This window comes from Myotis yumanensis, unplaced genomic scaffold, assembly GCF_028538775.1.
Source record: "Myotis yumanensis isolate MYYU_CA2020_CCGP unplaced genomic scaffold, mMyoYum1.0.hap1 SCAF_2, whole genome shotgun sequence".
In the NCBI taxonomy this organism is placed as follows: Eukaryota; Metazoa; Chordata; class Mammalia; order Chiroptera; family Vespertilionidae; genus Myotis; species Myotis yumanensis.
In genome coordinates this window covers 73772594-73798290 of record NW_027223753.1, presented here as the reverse complement: position 1 = coordinate 73798290, position 25697 = coordinate 73772594, and the positions used below count along the sequence as shown (strand labels likewise).

Sequence of the window (25697 nt, the reverse complement as noted above, 5' to 3'; positions counted from 1 at the left end):
TAGTTACAGGGCCCTGCTTTCCTTGTCTTCCCACCAGTCCCCTTTATGGCAGAACAGTGACCAGGCCTCTTTGAAGGGAATGTACTGGAAGGGGATATCAGCCCCTCCTCTTCCAGCAGCAACAGGTACTAAACCCTTTCAGTACATTTGCAAGCAGGGAACTTTTACTAACTCTATCTGCAGCTTTCATAGATCTCAGGCTTGCTGCTCTATTCCTGGGGCTGTAGGAAGGCTAGTACCAGTCACTGGCTTACGGCTTAACTGCTGTAGCCTGCAAGCCAAAAGCCCAAGTACTTTCTCGCTGCTACTGCTGCTGCTTCTTTTTTTTTCTTTTTTAGGGCCACTGCAGGCAGCTCAGGCATCCAGCCTCCCTTCTTTGTTCATTTACTCCCCAATCTGGTCTGGAGCTGGGAATAGCGCCTTGGTCTGCCTTGCTTCCCCAGAGGGCTGCCTGTCTAGCCCCAGATCTAGAGGGCCGGCCTGCCGTAGGAACTGCAGGACTGGCAGATGTCGCAAGGTCCTGGAGGTTCTCCCCCTCTCTCCCTGAAGGACCGGGGGAGCTTTTCCCTTCTGGGGCCCAGCCAAAAGAATTGTCTGTCTCTGTCCCAATTTTTCCTCGGGAGGCAAGCCCTCATTTACCGGGGTTTCTTGGACAATATGTCAACCTAAACTTGAATATAAGGAATTTGATTAGGATGCCCTGGGCGGCCGTGTATGACGTAATGGACCCGGTAGGCAGTGGTCAGATCAAAAGACCCTGCATCCGGCCACCCTTCCTGGAAAGTGGGCCACTCCCATTCACAGAATCGCTGTAAATCAAAAGCATTAATATTATAACCTTTAAATTTACCCTAGAACTTCAGTTTAATACAGTAAATTACAACCTAGGTAAGAGCAGCTGATAGACAGAAATCTTTATTAACTAAGTGGGCTGATTCTCCTTAACAGTGAGCAAAAGACTCTGAGAAAAATAATTCTCGCAGCTGCCGAGAGACTATTTGCAGACTGCCAAGGGGCCAGCCCAAACGTTCAGCCAAGCGTATCAACAGAAAGCAGAATAAATCAAAGTAGCTCTTACTTTACACAGACCAGTAATGATTTACACTTTCTTAATAGACCAGCCCAGGCTGGAGCTGTATCCAGTCTCCCTTCTCTGTAGTAATTTGGCCAGTCCCACACAAACAAACTTTGCCCCGACCCCATGATGACCGGTGGCGAGAGACAGACAAGGGAAGGGGTGACCTGTTTTCACAGATCCTCACGCAGGTGCCCGCCTGGCCGCGTCCCTTGGGAGCTTAGATTCGTCGTAGCTAAGGTGCACCCGTATAAACCCCGGGCCTGGTCACCTCCACATGGGGGTGAGTCACCGTTATGCCATATGACGAATCGCGGAACCGCAGGTTGGGGCCCACTCGGACTCCGTAACCGAAGTCGTGGAGCCACATAAAGGAGAGGAGAGGGCAGGCCCCCTCCCTCCACACTCACACACTTTCACCAGACATTCACTCAGAGTTTAAACAATCCACCCAATTCCTAACCATTTCCTGATTCCTGAGGGAGCTCTATAGCTTCCCGGGAGGTGATCAAGCTCCCCTTCCACTCACCCGGAGTGGGCCTGACTGATAGGGGGTCGACAAAGATGACTGACCCTATCCCATTTGACAAAGACAAAGACAACAAATAACAAAGACAAAATAAATCAGCCAAATGCAACCTAAGGTTGCCCGGAACCTGCAGCTTGCTCCTTGGAGTCCTGAAAATTTTCAAAACACATTGCAGCAGGGTGTACACAGAAGCAGACAACTTTTTGACAACAAATACCAAGACAAACAAATACCAGACAGACAAACCCAGTGCAGCCTACAGCCGCACGAACCAGGGACCCCAGCCACCGTCGTGGCCGCGGGTCAGGACCAGGAGTACCGCTGCGTCCAGCCCTCCATATAGGTCCTTCCGTGGGACGTCCCAATTCCTGTTTAACGACCGGTCCCTTACCTCTCTCGAGAGTCCAGGTGGCTTGGTTTCTGAATTGAAAGTTTTGGGTGGACTGGAGGCCTCCTTGGTAGTCGTTCTCCACAGGTGTGGGGTATCTCGCTGAGTGCCCGGCGACAACTGGGGGAGAGCCTCCTGCCTTGAATAGGGGGTCCCTCTCCTCCCTTCCGGGGGAGAGCCTCCTGCCCTAAACAAGGGGTCCCTCTCACCCCTGCTGGGGGAGAGCCTCCTGCCTTAAATAGGGGGTCCCTCTCACCCCTGCCGGGGGAGAGCCTCCAGCCCTAAGTAAGGGGTCCCTCTCCTCCCTGCCGGGTATCTCGCTGCGGGCCTCCAAATGTTATGGGTTGGCTCAACGAGATAGACCACCGACTCAGAATTTAAATTTGAAAGCCGTTTATTAAGCTGGCCAGCTGACCACAGCCCGTACCTTCCCCCTCTGGGAAGCCTCGCGGCATGTGGCAAAGAGCAAGTGTGCATTATGATTTTTATAACAAAACAGTGTTACCTTAGAAGCTCACAGAAAGTTCATAAGCACAAAGGGGGGGTAAACAGAGTCACACCTGACTAGTCTAAGACAATCTAGCAATTTTTCTTCCATGGTTCCTAACCCTGCAACTCCCCTCCATACGTCAGTCCCTCCTCCCAGCACATACACAATCCTCATATCCTGGCAACACAATCCTTCATATGTCAGTCCCCCCTCCCAGCACATTCTGTAACCCTTCCATGGTGCAGTCCCTCACCCTAGCACAAACCTAGAGACAGAACCTAGCGAGAGAACATGGCAAAAGATCCTGGACAGAACCTGGCTACAGAACTTGGCTGGAGATCCTAGACAGAACCTAGGGACAGAACCTAGAGACAGAACCTAGAGAAACACAGAACCTAGAGACAGAAACTAGAGACAGAACCCAGAGACAGAACCTAGAGAAGAACCTAGAGACAGAACCTAGAGACAAGACCTAGCAAGAAAACATGGCAAGAGAACCTGACTAGAACCTGGCTGGAGAACCTAGACAGAACATGGCAAAAGATCCTGGAGAGAACCTGTACACAGAACTTGGCTGGAGATCCTGGAGGGAGAACCTTGCTATGCTGATCAACTGACATAGCCTCCATGTCATTCCTTCTTCGCCGACTCCGTCCACACCTTTGGGGACCCCTGGACCCGCTGGGGTTGGACCCCAGCAATATACTAAAATTGGAACAATACAGAGAAGTTTAGCATGGCCCCTGCGTAAGGATGACACACAGATTCCTGAAGCGTTCCATATATTTTTAAAGGAGGCAAGAGCATACTATGGAGTCAAGACAGTCTCTTCAATAAATGGTGTTGGGAAAATTGGACAGATACATGCAAAAAGATGAAACTAGACCACAAACTCACACCATACACAAAAATAAACTCAAAATGGATAAAAGACTTAAACGTAAGACGGGAAACCATAAAAATACTAGAGGAATCCACAGGCAGCGAAATTGCAAACATATGCCGAAGGAATTTCTTCTCTGATAATGCTCCTAGGGCAATGGAAACTAAAGAGAAAATAAACAAATGGGACTACATCAAAATAAAAAGCTTTTTCACAGCAAAGGAAACCATCAACAAAACAACAAGAAGACCCACTGCATGGGAGAACATCTTTGCCAATGATATCACCGTTAAGGGTTTAATCTTCAACATTTACGGGAACTCATGAAATTTAACAATAGAAAGATAAACAATCCAATCAAAAAATGGGCAACGGACCTAGATAGACACTTTTCGAAAGAGGAAATACAGAAGGCCAAAAGACATATGAAAACATGCTCAAAGTCAGTAATTATACAAGAGATGCAAATCAAAACGACAATGCAGTATCATCTCACACCTGTCAGAATGGCTATCATCAACAAATCAACAATCAACAAGTGTTGGAGAGGATGTGGAGAAAAAGGAACCCTTCTGCACTGCTGGTGGGAATGCAGACTGGTGCAGCCTCTGTGGAGAACAGTATAGAGCTTCCTTAAAAAACTAAAAATGGGCCCTGACTGGTTTGGCTCAGTGGATGGAGTGTTGGCCTGCTGACTCAGGGGTCCCGGGTCCAGTTCCGGTGGGGGGCATGTGACTTGGTTGCGGGCGCATCCCCGGTGGGGAGTGTGTGGGAGGCGGCTGATCAATGTTTCTCTCTCATCGATGTTTCTGACTCTCTATCCCTCTCCCTTCCTCTCTGTAAAAAATCAATAAAATAACAACAACTAAAAATGGAACTCCCATTTGACCCAGTGATCCCACTTCTAGGAATATATCTCAAGAAGCCAGAAACACCAATCAGAAAGGATATATGCACTCCTATGTTCATAGCAGCACAATTCACCATAGCTAAGATTTGAAAACAGCCTAAGTGCCCATCAACAGATGAGTGGATTAAAAAACTGTGGTACATCTACACAATGGAATACTACGCTGTGGTAAAAAAGAAGGAACTCTTGCCTTTTGCAACAGCATGGATGGAACTGTAGAGCATTATGCTAAGTGAAATAAGCCAGTCAGAGAAAGATAAATACCACATGATCTCACTCATTTGTGGAATATAGAGAACAACATAGACTGATGAACAGGGACAGATCCAAAGACAGAGAAACAGTGATGAGACTATTAATCCCCAGAGGGAAAGTAGGGGAGGGAGGAAGCAAGGGGAAGAGATCAACCAAAGGACTGCTATGCATGCATATAAGCCAAACCAATGGACATGGACAACAGGGGCATGAGAGCATGAGTGTGTGTGTGGGGGGTTAATGGGGCGGATGAGGACACATTTGTAACACTTTAACTAATAAAGAATTAAAAAGAAATAAATACAGTTCCTCACGTTGTGACCCCCTCCCCCCAAAAAAAAGGTATTCTGTCCCTTCCTCCTTATCTCCTCCTGCCATACTGAGTGACTCTGCAGGCTACATGTTCTGAATGATGTGGCCTGTGTCCCCTCTTGAATGAGAACTTTCCTAAGGAGGGACCCCACAAGAATAGAAAATTAAACTTCTATTACATTAAACCACTGAGATTTGAGGGCCTGTCCATTGTATTAATTACTCTGGGTAACCAAACCCTCAATTTTTAAATGTTAAATGCTTGAATTTTCAAACATATCAAAGCACTACACTTCATAATTGAAATGAGAGATTTTGACATCTATTTATCCATTCTTGTATGTACCTGTGTTTCAATCAGCCTTTATTCAAAAAACCAAATGTGTACATGTCCAGGCCATCCTGGTCAAACTGGAAGGGATGGGGAAGCATCTTTTGAATCAGTTCAAGGGAGGCCTCATATGTAATTGCATTCATGACACCCTTCTTCCCTCAGTAAAACTGACCACTCTGTTCTGGGCTCCCCATTGAACCATTTAATCTCAAGTAAGGGAAACCAACTCTACATAATTTATTCAGAAAAAAATGCATATGTTAAATTCTATTAGGTAGCCTATGCATCCTTTGTGTTACAGGAAACATTTACAGAGGCTGCACAGCCGAAACGAATGACCCAGATCACATGGTAGAACTAGTTCAGCTGAGACATTACTGCAGCTTCCCTACCCGGAGACCCTTCAGCTTCTGCCAGCCGACAATGTTGGCCACTTAAAGGTATTTCTCCACCCTCTGCTGCTCTGGAAATGAGAGCTGCCTCCGTGCACACAATGCTTCGTTCTTTTTCTTCACGACCTTCCTCTTCCAAATCTCGCCTGTATCATAACTAAAGAGTGAGGCTGGACAAGTGAGTCAATGGATTCCCCAGACAGGAACAGGGAGCAAACAGTTTGGAAAATTTCCCAAACACATGAGAAATGCTCCGGGGCTGGATGGCCAATTTCTACTACAGCCGTGCACATCCTGTTACTGTGGACTGTCACGGAGGTAATAAACAGTGATTATCTGTAGCATGAATGAAATAACAAAGAAAGACCAGGAACTGACGCACCCAGTTATTGCTATTCACACACAGCATCGTTTTAAATGACACGAGTGATCGTACTGTGTAGCAAGGCCGTATGGCTCCCCTGAGTTCAGCGGAATTATGATTTCAGTCCCATCCAGTTCAATAGCAATCAAAGCCGGAGCTGCAGAGCATGAGCCCCCACTGACAGGCTCAGCCCCATCCTATGGACTGAGAACAGCTCAGAGCCTCATAGGACACTGAAGAAAACTGACTGGGCTTCCACTATCAAAGCGAAGTGGGGAATTAGAGCAATTTTCCTGACACTCCAGGCAAAAATGGGTGGTTTGCCTGGATTATCTAGGTCACTGCCTCAAACTCTTAGCTCCAGTTACCACCGAGTAACTAACTCAGAAATATGCTCAGGGTAAAGGCAGCTTCATTCCTAACAATCCCTTTTTCACTGTGTTCCCATGTCCATGATTTCTGGTCACATTGATCCAGGCTGGGTTTAAAAGAGCAACCCTTTGGAGATGGATTAAAATGCCACAGACTCTTAACTTGCTATTATGTTTAAGGCAGAATGTGTCAAACGGAATGATAGAAAATGAGGAGCCGGTTCCCTTTCAGGCTGACTCCCAGGATTCCCCCCTGATTATGAGAGGAATGGATCCGCCGCAGTGATATTTAGGTTAGTGATGCTGTTATAATAAAGTGTGTGATTTCGGTTAGTCTCCGTGATGTCAAGGGAATTGCCAGGTCCTTGCCTCCTTCTCTGCCGTCTCCGCTTGGCCCCTGTGGCTTACTCAGGGCACTGTTAATCGACACAATTAAGAGTGAAGAGTGATTTATAAGACCCAGAGGAGCTGCTGGATGAGTGAGGGTTATGTACTGGGAGAGAATTTCACATACTCCGCCATGCCTGCCTTCCCAATACCCCAATTCTCTCCATCAGTGAAAAAGCGAGGGCAAGGGGCGGGGGTGGCGGTAACCAGCAGCATTAGTGCTACCAAAACCAGTGTCACTCATTTTATTTTTATGCCCTTAAACCCAAGCACTGTTTTAAGTTCTCATTTCTTTTTAGAGGTAGGGATGTGGCTGCAGACTTACCTAGTTCTTATCCATTTTCCCATTAGTTTGTTTTCCCCCCCTCATTATTCTCTGAAACTATATGTAATAAATTACAATAAAGTGTCAACAAAATATAACATATTTTTAAGAATAATTTTCCCGTGTTGAGAAAGGAACAGGATGCAATGAATAAATTTTCTTCATTAACAAAGAATATCCATTCCCATTAAGTTAGTGGTTCTCAACCTTGGTGCACATTAGAATCACCTGGGAATCTTTTTAAAATCCTGATTTCTGGGCATCATCCTCCGGAAATTCTGTTTCTTTGTTATGGGGTGGGGCCACAACATTAGTAACAAAGAAACAGAATTTCCGGAGAATGAGGCCCAGAAATCAGGATTTTAAAAAGATTTCCAGGTGATTCTAATGTGCAGCCAAGGTTGAGAACCACTGCATTAAGTGAATTTAGAATTTGAGACACACAGCCCTTTGCCTTACAGCTCACTGTTGAAATTCTTACTTACCAGGCAACCTCTTGATCCATCTAGCTTAACATCTTAACTGGGGAAATGAAAAAAGTCTGGAATTAAGTGGTTGTTTTTCACATGCAGAGTCAGAGAACAAAAACAGGGACCCACATCTGTACCAATTTTAGTTCTATAAGCCTAGCATCTCTTCTTGGGAGAGCCTCGCTCGATCGCAAACTGCTGTTAACTGGGATAATTATACAGTACCATGAGCGGGGAGCATAATAACACTGTGAGTGTCCAAGGGTTTGAACAATTTGGACTGATTTTGTATGGTGTATAATTTACAATAAAGATTCAGAATGTCTTTTTTTCCCCCTCTTTTAAAAGCAGCTTTTATCCTTTTACTTGGAGACATGTATTCACAGTCAATTTTGTTACAGATAAATCTAAACATCTGCAAAACCAGAATCATTTTATTGGCATTTACAAATTACTGTCTCGGCCATTTCTGTCTGTAATTGGCAGAGCCCCAGAAGTTAGGTGAAGCTCACCCACATATAAAACCATGTCTAAAACTGATAAACAGACAGCAAGATCTTAATACAGTTGTTAAAAGGTTAGGCAATGTGAACGAGAAAAATCATCTAAAAATAGTATGTAGAAATAATGAAATGCTGAAATGTATAAAATAATTAAATGAATGATGTATTGAACTATATGTAAGTTGTGATTATGGTGCTATAAAAACAAGGCAAATGAATTTTTTAAAAACATACAGCAATAAGCTTCACTCATGCGCTCATTTATTCAGGCATTCAACAAACACCTGACTACATGGCTGAACCAGACACCGTCTTGAATTCAAAGATTAGCTCTGGCTGTGTATGCAAAAGACAAACATAGTAGCAATCAGTATTCCTATGATAAAATGGAATTTTATGTTTTCCATTGCTAATCAATTTATATTAACTTTTCTTAAGTAACGATGCTCAAAGAAATCCAAGTCACATAGAAAATATAATATACAGATGAAGAAAATGACTAGAATATTATACATCCTGTAATTAATTCACTATACTTTTGTTTTAACTAAATCAGAGCAACTGTTTTAGGTATAACTCACTTCTTAATAAACAAGAAACTAGCTTGCTGAATAACCAGATATTGAAAACTTATTTTGCACATCAGATTTATCATTTGAAATTCACTAAGATTTCCTTCAATAATTGATGTCAGAATTATTATATTGCATTATAAATTTGAAAACACATTTCTGGAAATAAAGACTATCAACACCCTTGGAAGTTGTAAGCAATAGTTAATGTTTACTTTTTTCAAATAAGTTCTATGATCCAGAGACTTCAATAGAGTGTGATACACGAGCAGAAGAGTTGAAATTGAATCACATCATTTAAGGAACCTGAAGAAAGTTGATAGCAGAAAAAAAAGATGAGGTAAATATCTTTTTAAATATTTTATTAAATATTTCAGGTAAGCAAAAAAGCATGAAAAATCCTATCTAATAAAAGAGAAACATGGTAATTAGCCATACCTCCGCTACCCTTCCCATTGGCTAATCAGGGCGATATGCAAATTAACTGCCAACCAAGATGGCAGCTGGCAGCCAGGCAGCTTGAAGCTAACAGGAGGCTTGCTTGCTTCAGTGACAGAGGACGCCAACATTCCCCGCCTGCCGCTGCCAGCCTCTGAGCTTGCAGTTTGAAACATTGTTACAAATATAGAAGCTAAACAAAACCCCAGAAACCTGCTTTCAGCCAGTCAGGATCTCAGAGCTGGAGTTGAAACAGTGTTTCGATTATAGAACCCAAACAAACCAGATACCTGCTTTCAGCAGCCAAGGCCTAAGAGCTGGAGCCAAGCCTCAGAGCTAAAGCAGGCCCAGAATAAAAAAGAAAAAGAAAAAAAGGAGCTGTTGGGAGCTTCAGTCACCCACCAGCCTGAAAACAGCCCTCAGCCCCTCACCCAGACTAGCCAGGCACACCAGTGGGGACCCCCACCTTGAAGGGGGTGTGACAAGCTGCAAACAGCCATCATCCTCTCATCCAGGCTGGCCAGGCACCCAAGCAGGACCCCCACCCTGATCCAGGACACCCTTCAGGGCAAACCAGCCGGCCCCCACCCATGCACCAGGCCTCTATCCTATATAGTAAAAGGGTAATATGCCTCCCAGCACCGGGATCAGCCAAGCCACCAGGCCTCCTGGCACCGGGATCAGCGTGACAGGGGGCAGTGCCCAAACCCCCTGATCGCCCTGCGGCTCTGTGTGTGACAGGGGGCAGGGCCACAACCTCCCTATCCGCCCTGCTCTGTTCGTGACAGGGGAAGGCACTCCAACCCCCTGATCATCCCTGCTCTGTGCCTGATAGGGGGGAGCTTACCAACCCCCTGATCACCCTGCGGCTCTGTGTGTGACAGGGTACAGTGCCCCAACTCCCCCCACACACAGGCCCTGCTCTGTGTGTGACAGGATAGAGCCATAACCTTCCCATTGGCCCTGCCCTGAGTGTGACAGGGTACAGTGCCCCAACCCCCTGATCTTCCCTGCTCTGTGTGTGACAGGGTGCGACGCCCCAACTCCCCTATCGGCCCTACTCTGTGAGTGACAGGGGGGAGCTCCTTAACCCCCTGATGGGCCCTGCTCTGTGAGTGACAGGGGGGAGCTCCCCAACCCCCTGATTGACCCTGCTCTGTGTGTGACAGGGTATGGAGCCCCAACCCCCCTGATGGGCCCTGCTCTGTGAGTGACAGGGGGCAGCGCCCCAACCCCCTGATTGGCCCTGCTCTGTGCGTGACAGGGGGTGGCACCGCAACCTCCCCATCGACCCTGCCTTGAGTGTGACAGGGGGCAGTGCCCCAACACCCCAATCTGCCCTACCCTTAGCGTGACTGAGGGTGGCATTGCAACCTCCCAATCCGCCCTGCTCCATGCATGACAGAGGGCTGCTCCCCAACTCCCCAATTGGCCCTGCTCTGAGCCCGACCAGGGGCTGCACCTAGGGATTGGGCCTGCCCTCTGCCACCTGGGAGCAGGCCTAAGCCAGCAGGTCATTTTCTCCTGAGGGGTCCCAGACTGCGAGAGGGCACAGGCCAGGCTGAGAGACACCTCCCCTCCCCGAGTGCACAAATTTTTGTGCACCAGGCCTCTAGTTATATAATAATTGTGGATTCACAACTGAGTTTAAAAATATTAAAATTGTAGAAACCTTCCTACCAATCACTAATACATTTATTTTTTAAAGAAATATTTTTAGAGCAGTTTTAGGTTTATAGCAAAATTGGGTGGTAGCACAGAGAGTTCCTATATATCCCCTGTGCCCAAATATGCACAACCTCTTCCACAACCAACATCCTGCACCAGAGTGGAACACTTGTTACAGTCTATGACCCTATACATCATTATCTCCAAAGCCCACAGTTTACATTCAGGTTTATGATAGGTGTTGTGACAAATATGCAAAGACATGTTTCCACCTGTTTCCACCAGTAGAGCCATACAGAGTTGTTTCACTGACCTAAAAGTCCTTTGTGTTCTTTCTGCCTATTCGTCCTCTCTCCTCACCCTGTGGCAACCACTGATATTTAAAAAAATTATTTCCATAGTTTTGCCTTTTCCAGAATGTAGTATAATTGGAATCATGCATCACATAGCCTTCCCAGATTGGCTTTTTCAATTAGTAATGTGCTTTAGGTTGCTTCCATGTCTTTTTTCTTTTCTACTAGAGGCCCAGCACGCGAAACTGCGCAAGACCCAGGACTCAAAGTCCCTCGGCACGGCTGGACCCCAGACTCCGCCATACCACTACAGGACCCCAGAGACCCACAGCACCTCGAGACCCATCAAAGCACCTCCTGGTGAGTCCAGTCGTTGGTCGTATGGCGTTACGACATTACCACGTTACAGTGTTACGGCCACAGGCCTTTTATAATATCAATGTGGATGAACATGTCATCTGGGAACAAATACAGTTTTATTCTTTCCTTCCCATTCAGCATACCTACTATTTCCTTTTTGTCTTCTTGCATCAAATAGGACTTCCAGGATTGTGCTGAAAAGAGTGATGAGAGAGGGCATCCTTGTCTTGCTTCTTTTTATAGTGGGAAAGCTTGGCATTTCTTACCATTAAAAACAATGTTATAGGTTTTTGTAGATATCCTATATTAAGTTAAAGAATTTACCCTGTATTTCTGGTTTGCTGAGAGTTAGTATCATGAATGTTAGATTGGGCACATATTTTTTCTGCATCTATTGATGTGATTATTGATTTTTCTTCTTTAACCTGTAAATATGATGAACTAAATTAAATGGTTTTTGAATGTTGAATTAGCTTGCATATCTAAAATAAATTACTCTTAGTCACAGTGCATAATTATTGTTATATACATTGAATTTGATTTATTAATATTTTGTTCAGGATTTTTACATCAATGTTCATGGGAGTTATCAGTCTGTAGCTTTATTTTCATATAAACTCTGGTTTTGGTTTTAGGGTAATAGAATAAGATAGAAACACTCCCTCTGTTAATATGTTCTGAAAAAGATTGCAGAGAACTGGTATAATTTCTTCCTTAAATGTTTAGTAGAATTCACCAGTGAACCCATCTGCACCTGAATCTTTCTGGTTTTGAAGGCTATTTATTATTGATTAAATTTATTTAATAGATGCAGTCTTATTCAGATTGTTTATTTCTTCTTTTGTGAGTTTTCACAGATTGAATCATTTAAGGAATTGGTCCATTTCATCTAGATTATCAAATGTGTAGGCATACAGTTATTCATAATATTCCCTTATTATCCTTCTAATGAGAATTGGATTTGTGGTGAAATCCCCTCTTTTATTTCTGATATTAATAAATTGTGTTTTCTCTCCTTTTTTCTTAGTTGTCCTGGCTAGGAGTTTATTGATTTTACTGAATATTTTCAAAGAAGCAGTTTTTGGATTTGTTAATTTTTCTACTAATTTACATTAATTAAATTAATGGAAATTAATTTATCTGTTTTAACTTTTATTATTTCCTTTTTTCTGCTTATTTTGGATTTAATTTGCTCTTTTCTTTTCTAATTTTGTAAGATGAAAGCCTAGATTACTGATTTAGGTAATTTTTCTTCTCCAATATATGGGTTCAGTGCTATACATTTCCCTCTAAATACTGCTTCTACTGCACATCCTTCAAAGTTTGATAAGTCGTGTTTTCACTTTCATTTAGTTTAAAATATTTTAATTCTTCTGATATTCTGTTTTTGACCTTTTTTGAAGTACAGTGGGGCGTTGATTTACGAGTGTCCTGACTAACGAGTTTTTCGAGATACGAGCAGTCTCTCGGCCAATTTTTTGTTTTGAGTTGCGAGCTAAAATTCGGGTTACTAGCCAGCTTCAGATACCCCACTGCTAGTTGGTGCAGTGAACGTTACAGTGAACACCACAACATCAGCCCAGCATTTCAATTCATTGTAATGGTGAAAATTGATTTGACATACGAGTAATTTGAGTTACGAGCTCTGTCACAGAATGAATTAAACTCATAAGTCAAGGCCCCACTGTATGTATTTTTTAATCTCCAAGCATACTGGAATTTTCCAGTTATCTTTTTATTGTTAATTTTTAGTATAACTCTATTGTGTTCTGAGAGCTGATATTATATAATTTTTATTTTTTAAATGTACTAAGTTCTATTTTATGGCTGAAAATGCAATCTATTTTGGTGAATGTTTAATGTGTGCTTGAGAAGAATGTGTATTCTAATGTTGTTGGAAGGAGTAGTCTATAGATGTCAATTATATCCAGTTGATGGATGATGCCCTTGAGTTCAACTGTATTCTTACTGATTTTCTGGCTTCTGGAAGTGTCCATTTCTGATAAAAGACCCATTTAATCCTAAAGCTCCAACTATAATAAATAATTTATCTATTTATCTGCAGTTCTACCCTATTTTGCCTCACATATTTGACACTCTCTTGTTAGGTGTATACATGTTAGGGATTGTTAAAACTTCTTAGAACATTGTCTACTTTATCATGATGTGATAGCCCTCATTATCCCTGATGGCATTCCTCGTTCTGAAGTCTGCTCTATCTGAAATTGACATGCCTACTTCTCTTTTCTTTTGATTAGTGTTAACATCATGTATTTGTTTCCAACTCTTTACTTTTTTATCTATGTATATCTTTATATTTAAAGTGGGTTTTTGTAGGTAATTTATAGTTGATTCTTGTTTATTGATCCACTCTGATAACCTCTTTTCATTGGTGTATTTACACCATGGATATTTAAAGTAATTAGAGATATAATTGAAGTATTATTCACCATATTCTTTACTGTTTTCTGTTGACCTTTTTCAGTGTTCTTACTTTTGTCTTAAACATTTTTTTTTCTGTCTTAGTGGCTTTAATTGAGCACTTTATATGATTTTATTTTCCTTCTTATAATATCAATTATCATAGTAATTTTAACCATTTTAGTGATTGCTCTAGAGTTTTCAATGTACATTTATAACTAATCCAATTCTACTTTCAAATAACATTATATCACTTAATGGATAATGCGAGTACCTGATACACACACACACACACACACACACACACACACACACACACATTGTTGCTCCTATTATGTTGAGCAAAATGTTAACTTTTAAATCAATTAAGAAAAATAAAAGTTTATGGTATTTACTGTATATTATTGGCTTCTTTGTCATAAATTAAATGACCATATAAGCATGGTTTTATTTCTGGTATCTCTAATCTTTCTCATTGATCTGTGTGTCTGCTTTTATGCAAATATAATACTGTTTTGATTACTATAGCTTAGTAATATAAATTGAAATTAGAGAGCGTGATCCCCTCAACTTTCTATCTCAAGATTGCTTTGACGATGTGGCATCTTTTGTGGGTCAATACAAAGGTTAGGATCGGTTGTTCTGGTTTTGTGAAAGATGCTGTGGACATTTTGGTCAGGATTGCATTAGGTCTGTAGATTGCTTTGGATAGTATGGATATTTGAACAATACCAATTCTTTCCATTTACTTGAGGCTTCTTCACTTTCTTTCATCAATGTCTTTTGGTTTTCAGTGTACAAGTCTTTCACTCCCTTGGTTAAATTTATTCATAAGCATTTTATCCTTTTTGATATAATTGTAACTGGGATTGTTTTCTTAATTTTTTCTCAATGGTTCATTATTAGTTTATAGAAATGCAACACATTTCTGCATATTGATTTTGTATCCTGCAACTTTGCTGAATTCATTCATTAGTTCTAACAGTTTTTGGTGGAGCCTTTAGGGTTTTCTATAGGGCATCCTTGTCTTGTTCCTGATCTTAGAGGAAAAACTTTCAGTCTTTCATTATTGAGTATGATGTTAGCTGTGAGTTTTTTATAGAAAGCCTTTATTATGTTGATATTCTTTCCCATATATCCACTTTGCTAACAGTTTTATTTTAAATGGATATTGAATTTTGTCAAATGCCTTTTTGGGCATCTATTGAGATGAATTTGTGATTTTTACCTTTGGTTTTATTAATGTGGTATGTCACACTGATTTAAGGATGTTGAACCATACTTGCATCCCTGAAGTAAATGAAGAGCTTGAACATATGATCTTTTAATATGCTGCTATTGAATTATGTTAGCCAATATATTGTTGAAGATTTTTATAATTTTCTGTTCTTGTGGCATCCTTGTCCTGTTTTGGTATCAGGGTAATGCTGTCTTTATAAAATTAGTTTGGAAGTGTTCCCTTCTCTTCTATTTTTTTATTAGTTTCAGAGGATTGATATTAATGTTTCTTTGAATGTTTGATAGAATTCACCAGTGGAGCCATCTGGTCCTGAAAAACTGTTTATTAAGAACTTTTGACTATTAATTCAATCTTTCTTTAGTTATCAGAGTATTTAAATTTTCTATTTATTCATGATTCTAGGAATTTATCTATTTCTTCTAGGTCATTCTGTCTGAAGTTTTTAATTTTAGAATTATCACCCTGCCTCCAGCAATTCATCTATTTTAGATCCTGTTTCTCTCCCCACCCCCTCACCCCCCAAGCACTTTCTCTCAAGGAGGTTCTTGCTCATAGTTTTCTGCTCTGGTGAGTTGTGGTATTCTGAACTGACTTCTCTGTTTCTTCAGTTTGGGGCAAATAATTTTTCCTTTGACATCACTTCTCTGCTGGAGGTAAGAAGAGTTGCTGATTTTTCTGTTTGCTCAGCTTTTTATTTGTTTTTAGGACAGAATGCATATTTTTCATCTTTGGTAAAAAACAAAAAACAAAAATCAGTAATTTATTTATTTATTTTTTAATCTACACATGTGTACTTATATTTTGCTATGTATACATGAATTTCTAAGTAATTCATAGTATTAGCTTAGTTTTTAAACATTTTATAATTGATATGATACCTTAAACATTTTTGCATCTTTGCTCAATGTTGTGAAATTCATCCAGATTAATAAATGTAGCTATATATTATTTGCTTTTATGATGACAATATTTCCCACTATATGAATAGAATATAATTTGTGTGCTTTTTTTTTAGTTTATGGACATTCAAGTTACATTCAAGTTTTTCTATGAGCAAGTTTTTAGATTTAGTAAAGATACCCTTAGAAATAGACATAATGTCTCCATGAGGCATGTTAGCATAAATAGATTACATGGGAGCAATTCATTTCAACTTCCACATTATTTTTCCTAAAGTGATCTTCTTGAGAAGGTGCTTATGGTTGAAGTGTCTTGTTGTTTCTCCTTTCCCATTTTTCCTTTCAAAACTATCATTTTCTTATTTAACAGAAACCTATTAAAATGGCTAAGGTAAACAATACTGACAATATCAAGTGCTAGTGAGATGCAAAACAATGGGCACTCTCATAAATTGCTGATAAATGCAAAATTATATAGCCAGTTTGAAAATGGTTTGGCAGTTTCATAAAACATTAAACATATACTTAATATATGACCCAGTAATCCCACCCCTACATATTTATCTTGGATAAATAAAAACCTATGTTCACACAAAACCAACACCCAAAAGTTGAGGCAGCTCTATTCATGATTGCCCCAAATTGGGAACACCTAATATCCTTTAATGGATGAATGAATAAAGAACTGTGATACAGCCATACAATTGAATATACTCAGCAACAAAAAGGGATACATTTAGTATATAAAACTCAAAGGCATTCGTCTAAATGGAAAACTATCTCAAAAGGTTATATACTACATGAATTCATTTATATAACAGTCTGCAAAACACAGTTATGTAGTAATGGAGAGCAGATCAGTGTTTGCTGAGGGTACAGTGAGGGGTAGGAGGAGGAAGGTGGCTACCAAGATATCAGGCAGCACTCAGAAGCTTTTGGCAGGGAGGGGCGGTTGCCACTATTCTGTTTCCTCACTGTGGTGGTGTTTACATGAATTCATACCTGTGTTAAAATTCACAGAATTGGCCCTGATTCGTTTGGCTCAGTGGATAGAATGTTGGCCTGGGGACTGATGGGCCCCAGGTTCGATTCCAGTCAAGGGCATGTACCTTGGTTGTGGGCACATCCCCAGTAGGGGGTGTGCAGGAGGCAGCTGATCGATCTTTCTCTCTCATTGGTGTTTTTAACTCTCTGTCCCTCTCCCTTCCTCTCTGTAAAAAATCAATAAAAACATATTTAAAAAATTCACAGAATTGTACTCACAGAATTGTAAATATTTCTATATGTTAGTTTAAACCAAAATGAAAATGGAACTTCACCCTGGAGCACTGCTCTACACTATAAAATCCCCTGGAATACCACAATGATAGTTTGAAATAGTGTAGTTTCCTTAGAGGACCTCAATCACTCCAATGACCAGATAAGCTGACTTTATGCAGTGTATGTGGCTTATAATGCTTCACTTTTAACAAAATTTAGGAAGATCAAATCCTTTTGTTAGTTAGTTTGTTTTAAAAAAATTTAGTAATAGATCTTTACATGGTTTTTGAGATGTAACAGAGGGAGTTAAAATAATTAAGCGCTACAAGAAAATTCCTTCCATTCTCATCTACATATTATTTGTGAAAAGTTTCTTAGCTCTTAGATCTATAAAAATGAAAAGGGAAAAACGCCCACATAGGAATAGAATTGATGCAAGGCCCTGTCTCCAGTAGAGCACCTGTTTGTATTTGCTCATTCTTAATGTAACTGTCTGAAAAGTGTTTCTTAGTTTCCTTCATCCTGTATATTTCTTTCCTCAAAATTATCATTTTCTCAATCTTTTTCTCTAGTTATATTTCAAAGTGAGCATTAATAAGAGGATTGGAAACTCTGTATGTGTTTATGGAGTTTGGCAGCTTTATTGGTCTAATGATTTGGATTGGGTCTACCCCAAAACAGATACGTTGGAGTCCTAACACTACCCTCGTACCTCACAGTGTGGCCTTATTTGGAAAGACAGTCTTGATAGATGTATCAAGTTAAAATGAGGCCATGATGGTGGGCTCTAATCCAATAAGACAGGTGTCCCTATAAAAAGGGAAACTATGGACACAGAGAATGCATAGAAGAAAGCAAATGTGCGAAGACAGGGAGAAGGTGGCCATCTATAAGCCAAGGAGAGAGACCAGGGACAAATTCTTCTCCCAAGGCCCTCAGGAGGAACAGACCCTACGGACACATGGATCTCAGAATTCCAGCCTCAAGAGCTAGGAGATAATAAATATGTGTTGTTTTAGCTACCCAGTTTGTGGTACTTTGTTACAGTGGCGTCCTACAAAAAAATAAAAATACAAATAGGAAGCCCTGCATGTTAGCATCTTTACATCATTCCTCTTTAGCTGGTTAGGTTCTACAAAGTACCTACAAACACCTGCTGGGAACTCAAGGGCCTGGCTGCCAGCATACTGAGAGCCGAATAAAGGAAGAGTGTTGTGTTCTCAGCATTTAGTGTTTTTCAACACTTACCCCAATTACAACTGAGCCAGGTGCTGCCCAAGCCAGAGACTCTGTTATGACTTCTCCATAGTGTAAACCTCCAGCCTGCTGCCAAAGTATGGGAAGAAGTTTGGGGCTTCTGTTTCTCATACATATTTCAACAAATCTCCATATATTTATCCAAATTTACCTCCGTTACCAGGTACCTGGTGTTGCTACGACTTGAGCCTTTTGAGGCAGAATTCTGCAGTATAAAGTCATTTCTTGGCTTCATCCATGGCCAGCTTAGATTTTAGCTTCGTTTAAGGGCTGTTAATTTCATTATCGCAAGTATAATACTTTCCTTTTCCTCAATTTAAATGCTGTCGTTCCTGCTCCCATTTTTCTTATCCTAGTGCTTTCTTTTCAAATTCAATTTTAACTAGGAGTCTCAAGTTTAAATATTCCATATGCCCTCAGCTATACATTATTTAAAATATTTGATATATTTTTGTATGTGTTTTGAGTCAGGAGATATTTTTATTTTATTTTTTTAAATTTATTCTCATCTGAGGATATGTTTATTGATGTTAGAGGGAAAGGGAGGGAAAGAGAGAGAGAGAAGAAGAAGAAGGAGAGAGAGAGAGAGAGAGAGAGAGAGAGAGAGAGACATTGATGTGAAAGAGAAACATTTTGATTGGTTGCCTCCAGTAGGTGCCCTAACAAGGGATCAAACTCTCAACCTAGGTATGAGCCCACAACCATTTTGGTGTATTACACAATACTCCAACCAACTGAGCCACCTGATCAGACATATTTTTAGAATGACTACTCAGGCATATGGCTGAAAAAGCATATTGTAAGTATAATACTTGTTTATGCTGATTAGAAGATATTAAAACGTCTTTGTTCTAAAATTTGCTTTTTTTTAAGGGAGCTAGATTTGACCTAATGATAATTATGTTAACCAGGGTTTGCAATCAGATGTGCTTATTTTACTTTAATATAGGTTGAATTATTACACAGTAAGATACATAGACATATGGAGTTACACTGATGTGGCAGAATAGTTTATATTGATATTGTTAGCGATAGGTGGAAACAGAATCTTGAAATGTGACTTCTATTTCAGCCTCAGCCATTTAATAACTGTGTGCTATTGATCATATGCAATTTATCTAAAGTTTTAATTTATTCTTTTATAAGATGTATAATTTAGTTACCAAAGCAAACATTTTATAATTCTGTATTTTTAACTGAAACAATGGCCACCCTTCTTCATACCTAAATTATTCTCTAGTATCTAAAATAGAAATATATATATTTACCTCAATTAGAAAGTAGCTTTCTATAGCCGTGATTAAATAGTTCTCTTAGTTTGTTTGTTTATTTATTTATTTATTTATTTATTTATAGTGAAAAACAAAACACTAACTAAATATCCCTTTCCTAACAAATATATAGCCTCAAGTTTCTTTTTACTTTACAGGGAACTCTTTTATTGTGGCATATACAGATAACAAAATTTGTTATTTTTAACAGTTTTAAAGTATATAACTCAGTGATATTAAACACATTCATGTTTGCAATTCACTATCTAATTCTAGACCTTCATCACCCAAACAGATAACCTGTGTTAAGTGCTTACTCTCTATTCTCACCTCCCATGAGTCCCTGGCAACAATTAATCTTTTTTTGTTATGGGTTTGCCTATTCTAAATATTTCCTATAAATGGAATCATTAAATAGATGACCTTTTGTGTATGGCTTCTTCTATTTAGTATATTTTAAAGGTTCATTCATATTGTAACATATATCGGTACTTTGTTCCTTTTTGTGGTAATTTCCCATTTTATAGGCATATTATGTTTTGTTTATTTATTCCTTGATTGTTAGAATTTGGGTTATTTCTATTTTTTGGCTATTGTTATCAGTGCTGCCATGGATATTCATGTATAATTTTTATTTGAACTCCTGATTCCAATTATTTTGGCTATATACTTAGGTGTGGAATTGGTATGTAATATTGTACTAGTAATTCTATATTTAATATATTGAGGATCTGCAAAACCATTTTTGACATCAGTTGCACCATTTTACATTCCTATAAGCAAAATACTAGAGCCACAATTCTCCACATCTTCAGCAACACACGCCATTTTAAAATATTTTTATTATAATAATCCTAGCAGATGAGAGGTGCTATGTAACTTTGCTTTTGAGTTCCTTGATAACTACAATAATGTTGAGTATCATTACATATGCTTGTTGGACATTTATATATTTCTATAGAGAAACATCTTCAATTTTTTTGCTTTTTCTATTTTCTAAATTGGGTTGTTTTTCTTACTGTTGAGTTTTAATTGTTCTTTACATATGTTAGATTCTAGACTTTTATCAGATATGTAACTTACAAATATTTTTCCATTCTTTGTATTATCTTTTCATGCTCTCACTAAAAGTTTCTCCTTAATGATCAGAATAAGTTATAACTTGCAACATATTCAATGAATCTGCATTATTTATTTAATAAGCATCTATTCCATTTCAAGCACTGGGCTAGGTTTTAGGGAATAAATTACAATAAAAATGAATAAAGAAACAATCAGACTGAGAGATAACCATTGACCTTTAGGAGCTCACAATATAATAGAGATGACAAAATGCAAAAAGAACATTACATTGTATTTTGATTAAAGCAAGCAATGGAAAGTGTGCCTGGCCCTGGCCGGTTTGGCTTAGTGAACAGAGCGTTGGCCTGCGGACTGAAGGGTCCCGGGTTTGATTCCCGATCAAGGGTACATGCTCCAGTTGCAGGCTTGATCCCCAGTAGGAGGTGTGCAGGAGGCAGCTGATCAATGATTCCCTCTCATCATTGATGTTTCTAGCTCTCTCTCCCTCTCCCTTCCTCTCTGAAATCAATAAAAATATATTAAAAAAAAAAAGAAAATGTGCCTGAATCTAAATTGGTGATAAGGCAGGCATCCTAGGGAAGAGACATATGACTGCTTGTAGATAAGTAACAGAGAATCAATCCGATAGCAAGACATCAGGAAGTAGGAGTAGGACTGGAAACTATGCTTAGCAGTTGGACAGGGCTGCAAATTTGCTTTCCTGCCCATGGAAGCCATAGGATACACTCTGTGGCTACTGGGTGTTTGTGACTTTGCTCCCCAGTGGGGTGGGACTATAGGTTATATTCAAAAGTAGGATAGAGTTTGGAATTTGTTTTCCTGCCTGAGAGAGATCATCGAATGGGGACACAAATCATACAGAACTGTCAACTAAGCTCTCTGACCAGACAGGACCAACAGCTTGGCTGTGCAGAGTGGCAGAGTTGCTGGTTATGATCTCTACGTAGGCTTTGCTGCAAGCAGAGAATGCAATCTCCCAGGATCACAGCACTGATAAGTCTTGGCCCCCTTCTCTGTCTATATCTGATTTCCCAGTGGTTGAGTCTGACAGATTCCTTCAGTGAACACCATGAGTCCTGACCAGAGTGGATCTTCTGGGAAACATCTCACAGTCCCAAGAAAACTGATGTTAACCTTGGTCTCTGTTCTCCCCACTGGAGAAACCATAGACCCGGGGGGTCCCTCTCAGTGCGGGGCTGTGCAGACCTAGGGGAGGGGTGATGTGGTCAAAGTGAAACTGATTCTCTTACCCATGTGCTCCTGCTCAGGCTTAGGGGTCCAGGGGGTGCTTCTGCTTCATTCCCAGGATTCTGGGATTTTTCACAATGACAGTTGAGGATAGTTGCTGGTTGGTCTTGGGAGGGAGATTAAAGTCAGGAATGAACCATGTGACCATCTGTGTGATATCACCTCTGCCATAGTTAATTCTTGTCACTCTTGCATTGCTACATACATCGGTTCCTTATATATTATAAAATAACTAGAGGCCCGGTGCACAAAATTTGTGCATTGGGGGGGGGTCCCTCAGCCCAGCCTGCACCCTCTCCAATTGGGGACCCCTTCGGGGATGTCCGTCTGCTGGTTTAGACCCTATCCCTGTGGAAGTCGGACATGCCTCTCGCAATCTGGGACCGCTGGCTCTTAACTGCTCACCTGCCTGCTTGTCTAATCACCCCTCAATGCCTCTGCCTGCCAGCCTGATCATCCCTAACTGCCCTCCCCTGCCAGCCTGGTTGCCCCCAACAGCCCACCCCTGCCGGCCTGATCTCGCCCCCAATGGCCTTCCCCTGCCAGCTTGATCTCGCTCCAACTGCTCTCCCCTGCAGGCCTGATCTCGCCCTTAATTGCCCTCCTCTCCTGACCAATTTGGTTCTGATTGGTCGGTTTCTATGCCAGTCAGCATCAAAAGCTCTGCCTCCTAGGCAGCCATTGGCTCCCCACAGCATCAGATTTGGCTTTGATTGGTCAGTTCCTATGCCAATCAATGTCAAAAGCTCCACCTCCTAGGCAGTGATTGGTTCTTCACAGCACCCACATTTGGTTCTGATTGGTCGGTTCCTATGCCAATCAGCATCTCTGGGCCTATCTCAGGTCTGATCAGAGAGGCAGGTCTGAACAGCAGCCCTCCCAGAGGCAGGGAGAGAAAGGAAGGCCCAGCTGCTGGCAAAGCCCGGAAAGGAAGAGGGAGAAAAAGAGAGAGGCAAGTACTGATCAATAGCTGCCACTGAGGCTGCGAATCAGACCCTGCCTCTCTGGGTCTCAGCCCCCTGGGCAGTCAGTGCTGGGTTGCCACTGCAATCTAGGCTGACTGAAGGATTTGCGGTTTGGTCAGCCTTTGGTAGTGATTGGTCCTTATGACCCTGGACTTTTATATATTAGGATGATCCTATCACCTCTCTGCTCAGAATCCTCATGACTTCCCACATTATGTTATGTAAAAACCATGACCCTGTAACAGTTTATAGGACCATATGTGAGTAGACCCACACAACTTTCTGACCTCACTTTCTACCACTTCCTCCTTTGATCACTCTGCTCCAGGTATACTTGCCTCCTTGACTTGCTCTAAACACTCCAGCCCAGATCCTGTCTGTAGGCTGCTCTTCCTCCAGATAGATGGACACATGTTTTACTGCTGTGGTTCCTTCACATCTTAGCCAGTATAGCACCTTATCATAGAGGACTTCACTGACCAACTTATGTAAAATAGCACTGCCTTCATCCCATTTTCCATGCTCTATTATTTTAAAAAAATCTTTATTGTTGAGAGTATTACAAGTCCCCCTCTTTATCCCCCTTGCCTCCCCCCCACAACCCCCAACCTGGTTCCTGTCCCACCCCAGTCCTTTACCATCTGCTGTCTGCTGTATTCTTGGGCAATGCATATATGCATATAAGCTCTTTGGTTAATCTCTTCCCTGCTTTATTCTTGATAGTAATTTTTATCTCACAGAGTATTTGTTTATTATTGATTTAGCTCCCTGAGACTGACTAATTCATAAGAGTAATGCTTAAAATATGTATTTTGAAGAAATTAATATAAACCTAGAATATTTACAAAAAAGATGATATATTTAGCTTTGATCATGTTGTGATTTTACATGATCAGTGCATATATATTTTTCTGGAGTTCAGGAGAAGACCAGCTGGATATAGATTTAGAAGGCATTAACTTAAATGATAGTGAAGCCATAAATATGGATATAGAGTACGTAGTTTATCATTAATATAACACTACCTCACAGTTAAACAATTATAGGCCTTGGCATTGACCTTAAGTATATGACTCCTCTTATGGACATGCCAAGTAGCCTGGCCATTGAAAAAATGGAGGCTACAGGACTAAGAGTCAAGAGGTCTGAGGTCATTTAGATTGAACCTCACAATATGCATATCTTTTTAATGTCTAATTTCAATGACAGGACACATAAGAATTAAGAAGTCCCAAGAATACTAAACAAGTGTTCTCTTATCTTGTTTCATCTTCTAAATTAAAAAATAAATAAATTATGCAAAATTGGATCTTATGTTTAGGAGATTTCTATATAAGCAATTGTAACAGAATGCTGAGTAGATCCTTTCCTGTCACCCCTGAATTAGTAAAAGGGGTCCAAAGATGAACACAAATAAGTGATGATTACTCCTGCATTCTAAAAGGAGTCAACATTTACAGGCCCAATTAGCTCCCTAGGATTTAAACAGAAATAGTCAAAATCATTCTGTTTTCCCAGGCATTCCCCATTAATTTTGTTATAGCAATTTTTTTTAAATAAGAGGAGACACAAGGATATAAATGACAGTGGTGTGTTTTGGGCTTAAAGGGAGAGACCTATGGCTTATCTCCCTCTTCCTGTGATGTGATATGACGGGGACATGTTTTCGCCCTCTCTTTACAGCCAAGTCAGAAAGCTTAAAGGGTAGACTGACATCTCATACTTGGTTGTTCACCTGCTTAGGAAAGGAATTTTGATCAGCCTTCTGTCCTTTTGAGAAGAGGGTGAGATAAGGGATAATAAATGGCTGAATAGAGAAAAGAGGTCACAGTGGAATAACCTGCAATTCCACAAATTTTGAGAGATTTTCTGAAGTTTAAGTAGACGTACAAGAAAGAAGACAATGTTAAACACTCCAGGAAAGCCCAGTCTTGAGCAGGCTTATAGTATACAAAACCTGGGCAAAGAGGGTTCCCCAGGACTAGAAAAGGTAGCTGAGGAGGTACTGCTACTGTCAAAAATGAAGAGTTTTCCCAAGAGCCCATCAGAGAACCAGCTCATGAGATGTACCATGCAATGTCTCACAGGCCCCAAGTCATGATCAAGTTCTGGATACCTGTGACACAGGTCACAAGACATGATCAGAGACTGGAAACCTATGACAGAGGCCCTGTGATATGCCCAGAGGTTGCATACCTGAATCATGGGGAACATGAAAAGGACCGTGATAGCACTTGCTAATAAAAATATACTTGATGGCTTTATTTAATTTTCCTCCTTTCATCCTACCACATCAGAGAAAGGGATACAGAAAAGAACGAAGTGTGATAGAACAGGCCATATATAGAGCCATTTCTAATTGTCAGCTAAAATTTGACTGGCAGGAATGAAACGGGAAGAGTAAGCACTGATTAGATACAAAATTAAAAAGTCAAATAGATCACCCTGGTTGGTATGGCACAGTTGGTTGGCGCATCTTTCCATCCACTGAAGGGTTGTGGGTTTCATTCCCAGTCAGGGCACATACCCAAGTTGGGAGTTCAATCCCCAGACGGGGCTTTTGTGGGAAGCAACCGATCATTGTTTCTCTCATCATTCTCTCTCTCTCTTTCTTTCTCCCCCTCTCTCTTCCTTTCTCTCTAAAATCAATAATAAACATTTTTAAAAATCAAGTGCATAGAATTTTTTAACTGCTACAAGAGACTGAAGAGTCATGGTGGTTAGCTGAGACATT

General features: G+C 40.7%; 1 non-coding gene across 1 annotated transcript; it reads left to right on the top strand.

Moving 5' to 3' along the window:
• Positions 1–3167: 3167 nt before the first annotated feature.
• On the top strand, positions 3168–3270 carry LOC139004535 (U6 spliceosomal RNA). The gene has a single exon (XR_011470413.1). It is a non-coding gene; the product is annotated as a U6 spliceosomal RNA (small nuclear RNA).
• The last annotated feature ends 22427 nt before the right edge of the window (positions 3271–25697 follow it).